Source organism: Stegastes partitus, unplaced genomic scaffold (assembly GCF_000690725.1).
Source record: "Stegastes partitus isolate 25-593 unplaced genomic scaffold, Stegastes_partitus-1.0.2 Scaffold255, whole genome shotgun sequence".
In the NCBI taxonomy this organism is placed as follows: domain Eukaryota; kingdom Metazoa; phylum Chordata; class Actinopteri; family Pomacentridae; genus Stegastes; species Stegastes partitus.
Window position 1 is genome coordinate 370,896 of NW_007577986.1, and position 6,034 is coordinate 376,929.

A 6,034-nucleotide genomic window follows, 5' to 3' on the forward strand; every position below is an offset into this window, starting at 1 on the left:
GCCTTCGTTTGGTTCTTTGATTTTTAGCAACATCCATCAGCTTCTTTGGTATTGTCACTGTTCTGTTGTGTTCATTTACGTTACTAAGCAATAAATTGCTTTGCCTGAACCAATTCCATTTGGTTTTTGTTGCATCCAGCTGACCCCTAAAGGCTGGATCGTACCAATGAAGTATAATAACAAGATGAACTGGCAATATATAAGAAAATGTTGAGACTTTATTCATCGTATTAGACAACAGTTAAACTGTTTGCTTTTTGGTTCATTTCAATTTTACATTTTGGCTTTTCTTTTACAATTTTGTCTTTGAAACTGATAAAACACTTGTTGCCCATCTGTGTCTATATGTTTTAATGATCCTAGAACTTGTAAGAAGTCATGGTCACAATTTGTTTGGCTGTTTTTTTTAAGCACTAACAGCTGGGAGATGCTGCTCTGAACTGTCTGAAGAACACAGGATTCCAGTGCTGAGGAGAGCTAACCAAACCACTTGTTTTGTGTCTGTGCAACATGTTAGTGCTTGTAAAAAGGAAGCTATTGTGTTAATTAGGAACATTTCCACACACATGGTTACCTTTGTTCATGCATATTGCATGGGAAACCGTTAAATATTAACAGCACTCCGACACCTATTAACTTTCTCGTCACACTGTGCTTTAAAGGGAAGCAGGGGCCCCTTGAGTTTCAAAATCCCCCCTTGTTTTGTTGCCACATTGCCCTCACATTTCTGCCAGCGCTGGTATTTCACCCACACATACTGTAGCCAGTTACTCACAAAGCTCTGGCTGCTATGAATCTGTACACAGGATGGCAGGTGTATCACTCAACATGGTGCAATCCATCACCAAATTATCCTTTTGAGGTACAAGCAAAAGGACTGCTTGATATTCTGAGCACAGCTTAATGTCCTTGAACTTCAGAAGAAGAAAAAAAAAAAAAAGAAGTGTGCAGCGCTGAATGGAGCGCTGCTTAGAAAAAGTTCCAGAGAACAAATGAGAAATGGAAAGATCTCCTCTGACTGGACACGACTACAGCCAAGACTGAACTGGTATAAACTATGTGTTGGTTGAAAATTAAAATTAGTATTTACTCACGTATTACACTTGAGTATCATTTTAAGGCACTTGTACTTGAATGTGTTCATGGTCTCAGAGGAACGTGTTGAACTTTTTACTTCACTGGTTTAATTTAACTGCTATAGCTTTAGGGAAGATTTTAGGTGGGGAAAAAAAACATATGATGAGTTTATAAAATGGCTTAGTCAAAGATTAAATCAGTGATTTAACCTTTTTGGCCTGTGATCTCTCACTAAAAAGCAATGTGGAGTTGTTGCTGTTCTTCTATGTCTCAGATCTCAGCAATTTCACAAAAGAGAGATTTCTCAGATGGTTGTATTTCAGTAACACTTGACTACCCAAATAGGTTTCCAATATTTTCCCCCCAAAAAGGCAAAGAAGTTCTTTGCCCACTTTTCCTTCTTATAAATCATCTCACAACCCTTTAGATTCAGTTTCACTTTAAGATACCCCGACTTCTTGGTTAGAAATTGGACTAAACTGCCTGATTTTCATCTAAAATAGCTACAATGACCACATAAAACAGCAAAACACTGACACATTTATACATCACAATCTAATAATGATAATTTAACATATGATATGATAATATATTAGTCTGTTTATAGCTATGTTTTGCTGCTAATATGGTGCTCTTTTGCTTGTAATGGAGTGTTTTTACCTTGTTGCATTGGTGCTTTTATCAACTTTGAGTAAAGGATCTGAAAACTCTTTTCATCAGTGTCTCTTTAGGACATAATTTACTCATTAACTTGTTGCTGGATGTAACGTAAAGTCAAAAATAATGTCAAAAGATAAACCCAATAATGATTTTTGGTTCTGTCATGTCCCTCCAAAATAAGTATCTCCCTCAAGTAGAAACCCTTTTCGGTCTGTATTTCTGCACTGTTCATCCAGATCTCTCACATTTCCATACATTCAGGTACCAACCATGCTAACACACTCGAGTCTTTAATGTTTTGTAATTCACTAAATACAGAAAGCAACATATGGAATCACTTCTCACATTTGGAAACTTGTCTCTCACATGTTGCCCCTTGAATAATTTGTCACCGCTGAAAATTTGATGAACGGACAAATTGGACGGCAAACGGCTACCATACTGGAGTTCCAGTAAACTCAAGATATTTTGTGCAAAACTAAAGTAGGTTAAGCAGATTTGGTCCTCACAACATATGACGCAGATCCCGCTCTCTCACTGTTGGGCCTGTCCCCAAGCAGTGCTAATAATCCTGCTTGCAAACAAGCTGTCAGTTTCCCTCACTTCCCTACAAATGTAATACTTGTTACTGGAATGTTGGAGGAGAGAATTAGCAAAACGCAGGAGGCCGATCTATAAACGAACTGTGAGTGAGAAGAAAAAAAGGGCAGGAGTGTTGATGAACAAAGTGGAACTGAAATGAACAACGATGGTTGATGATGATAGTTGAACCCAACATAGGAGTGAATGCAAAAAAAAAGAGCCATTTTTTCTTGATCATCATCAGTGAACATCAGCATCAGCGGCACAGATGCTGCAACTTCCACATAAAAGCTGACACCTAATCACCTCCTTTTAATCATATGCCATGTTGCAGGACTTCAGGACCTCAATTAAAGATCTGTTGTTCACTGACTCAGTCGCCAATCCAAACTGGTGGTCTCTAATTTATTCAAACACTTGCTTGGCAGGTGTCCTGACAGGTTGGCCTGTAGTTAACGATTAGGGCTCTCTGATCCTCAGCTGATAAAAGACCCAAGAGCTCACAACGCTTAATGTTTGACCACACCTCTTTCCCTCTCAGTCAGAATCGTCCTGTGATTGCGTAAACCAGCTGTTGAGCAAATGTGCTCCCTTACCAGGTTGTAAATGAAGCCTTCATGGCAACTGACAGCTTTCATCTATTGGTCTTTTTTTTTTTTTCCCCATTTCTGCAATTTTTGTAGTGATTTAGTAGAAGAAGACAAGAGGGACAGTTGAAGAAGTGATGTGTGACGTTAGATGAATGCCACACCAGGATGTTCCCTGACATACCAAAAAAGCTTTTGACTGGTTTCTGTTTACTCCAATGCCTACGTGTCTTTCACTATAAAAGAAAAAAAAAAGTGGATTACAGTTACAACAATCCCCCATTAAGAAGCTCTAAAGTGTGTGAGCAGGTTCATTCACATCGTTCTTGTCCAGGTTTGTACGCGGTGTTGTTTGCTTGTAGCTGAGTTTCAGTAAAAATGTGACAACAGCTCAATGTGACTCCAACAGACTGTAGACTGAGCAGATTTCAATCATCAAACAGTTCTCCACTGTACAAAAAAGAGACTAAAATGGAACACATCGGCTGCCGTGCGTACCATATTTTTCCCAGATTACAGAGGTCATAGTTAAGCTTTAGAAGCAACTCAAAGTGCATGCTGTAAATGCCACGTGGCTCTAGAAAACAAAGACTATAGCGTCATTCAGCGCTGTTTTGAGTGGCTTAATGTCTCATGTCTTTTCAGGTTGATTTGTCTGTATGGCTGACGCTGGTTAACAATGGCACCAGTGAGTTTATCAGGTCACTTTGCTGCTGCTTTGAGCGATAACCTCTCCATGATGTCACGGAAAACTAGAAACGAGGTTTACAGAGGGGTGTACACCCCTACAGGGTGGCTGTGCTTCCATATAACAAATCTGCTGCTGACCAGTTTCTCAGCATGCACACACACACACACACACACACACACATAGTCGATCACAAAATGGGTCGAACATAATATAATTTGAGATCTAATTTAATCTGTTAGGGGTCAATAGTGGACATGACTATTATATGATTGTGTATGTGTGTGGCAGAGGTGATCAGATTGGATACGTGCTGGTATCTTTTCATTGTGGTTGGAGTTAATAAACTGCACCACTGTGCTGCTGGTGCCAGAGAGCCAACAACTTCCTCAGAAGTACAGTGTGTGACCACAGTGCACCAATGCAGGCAAAATCCTACTTGGAGGAATAAGTCTGATCACACAGCATCACATCAACACACCATCTAAAAAATATATATAAAGTGACTAAACAGTATTGACATTCCCCTGATTGTGGAAAAAAAAGGAATAAATCATCTTACCAGTGTTCATGGAGCAGGTGCACTGAGATGCTGTCAAACTCCCCGGAGCTCAGCTTTCCCCTGCGGAGCTCGGTAGCATATTAGTGTCCTCACGGTGCTGTCCCTCCCCGGGATCGGCTCTCTTCTCTGGAGTATTCCCAGACTGTGCGTCCCTCTGTGCCCTCCTGCGCTCTCCTGGTGCAGCTCAGAGCGTGTGTGAGTGTTGTGCTGATGCGTGTTTGGTGCGCTCTGCCCCTCGGAGAGCCCCCCTCCAGCAGCCACACTGAGCCGACCGGTCGTGGGAGTTGCTCTCTTTCGCTGGCCGAGGCTGAAAATGCAGCGCGGAGGACCTTTGCCAGCTCCTCAGCTGTATGCAGTATTGATGGAGTTGCTGAGGGGATGCTAACACAGCATGAATGCTCACCGTCCCCCCTCCTCCCCTCCTCTCTCTCTCTCTCTCTCTCTCGACCAGGGGGGGCTGCTTGCTTTTCTGTGCAGAGCCTTTCAGCCTCGCCTTCAGATGTCAGAGACCTGACTTGCCAGTTAAACCTGATCAAAGACTTGCTGCCCTCCCTGCTGCACTGCCTGCTCTCACTGCCCACTTATTGCACTGCCTGCTTTAAGTGCATGCATTGTGCTGCTGCTGCTGCTGCAAAGGTATCAGCTATTGTTCAAACTTACCAGTGTGGCACTTCTTGTGTTTCTACTGACCACCAGCCATACACACTGCAACAGCCCTCACTGTGCTGCTGCACTTCTTTCAGTGCTTGCAGCAGAGCGAGAAAGAGTGAAAGTGCAGTTGTTGCAGTAAATCCCAGTGTCAGTCAGAGGGGGTGGGTGGGTGCAGGATTAAAAAGGTAAACTAAATCTTATAGAAATGAGCTCCTGAGATATTTCCACTGTGGTAGGAACTGCGCCTCCCCCTTTAAGTAACTGCCGGGACAAGGTCATTCACCTGATAATGGCAGATTCATTTCTATGGAAATGATGATGGCAGCAGTGACACAGGATGATGATTCAGGATGCAGCACCGAAACCTTTTACTCTGTTTCCCAGAATGCGTCCAAGTGAAAAAACGTGGCCACATGGTGTAGTTGTGTTCCTACAGGGTGCTGACAGCTGACATGTGCACGTTCACTCTGGTGTCAGTGTGTTTGTGTTGCTCTCTGCGTGCGCACGAGCACATGTAAAAGCATGTTTGAGGGGAAGCCAGCGGTGCACACGTGCACAACAAGATGACAGATCAGGATCTCCCAGTGTGCAGGGGGCGCCGCCTTACATCACTGATACATCACTCAGTTTAATGGAATTACAAGGGGGCTCTGTGCTCCAGAGGCCAGAGCTGCAGCATCCAAAAACCCAGATTACAGGAGGAAAGAGAAGTGAATGAATCATTCATGGGCTAAAATGTAGAAATCGACAGCTTGCCAAAAAATATTATTGCCAGCAGTTATTAGGGTAAATTTATTCTGACTGATAATTAGATTTCAACAGTCAGTAAAGCAAATGAGCATGTCAGCCCTCCTGACCACACAGCCAAACTGATGGCAGCTTTTTATTTTGGATCATTTTGTGATTTTGTTTTTTCTTGTGACATCTAAGAAGCTCACAAACAAACTGAGCTCATCACAGAGCGCAGCAGAGTGCATTAAGGACTAAGAGGAGTTGATGTTGCCAAGTCCCTCCCTGAAACGAAATTCAACACAGAGGAGCTGCAGCACTGGAATGCAACTCTTGTTAAACTATTCACTCCTGCCCCGGCAGTGGGCTCCCAGGCCCTGAATACCATTAATGTTGGGCATTTTCATGCTTGTTCGGATCACTCAGGGTTCCTCAGTGTACTGACCCGTGCATGAGGCAAAACAGTTTACTTATTGTGCATTGCTCTTCATTTTTAGG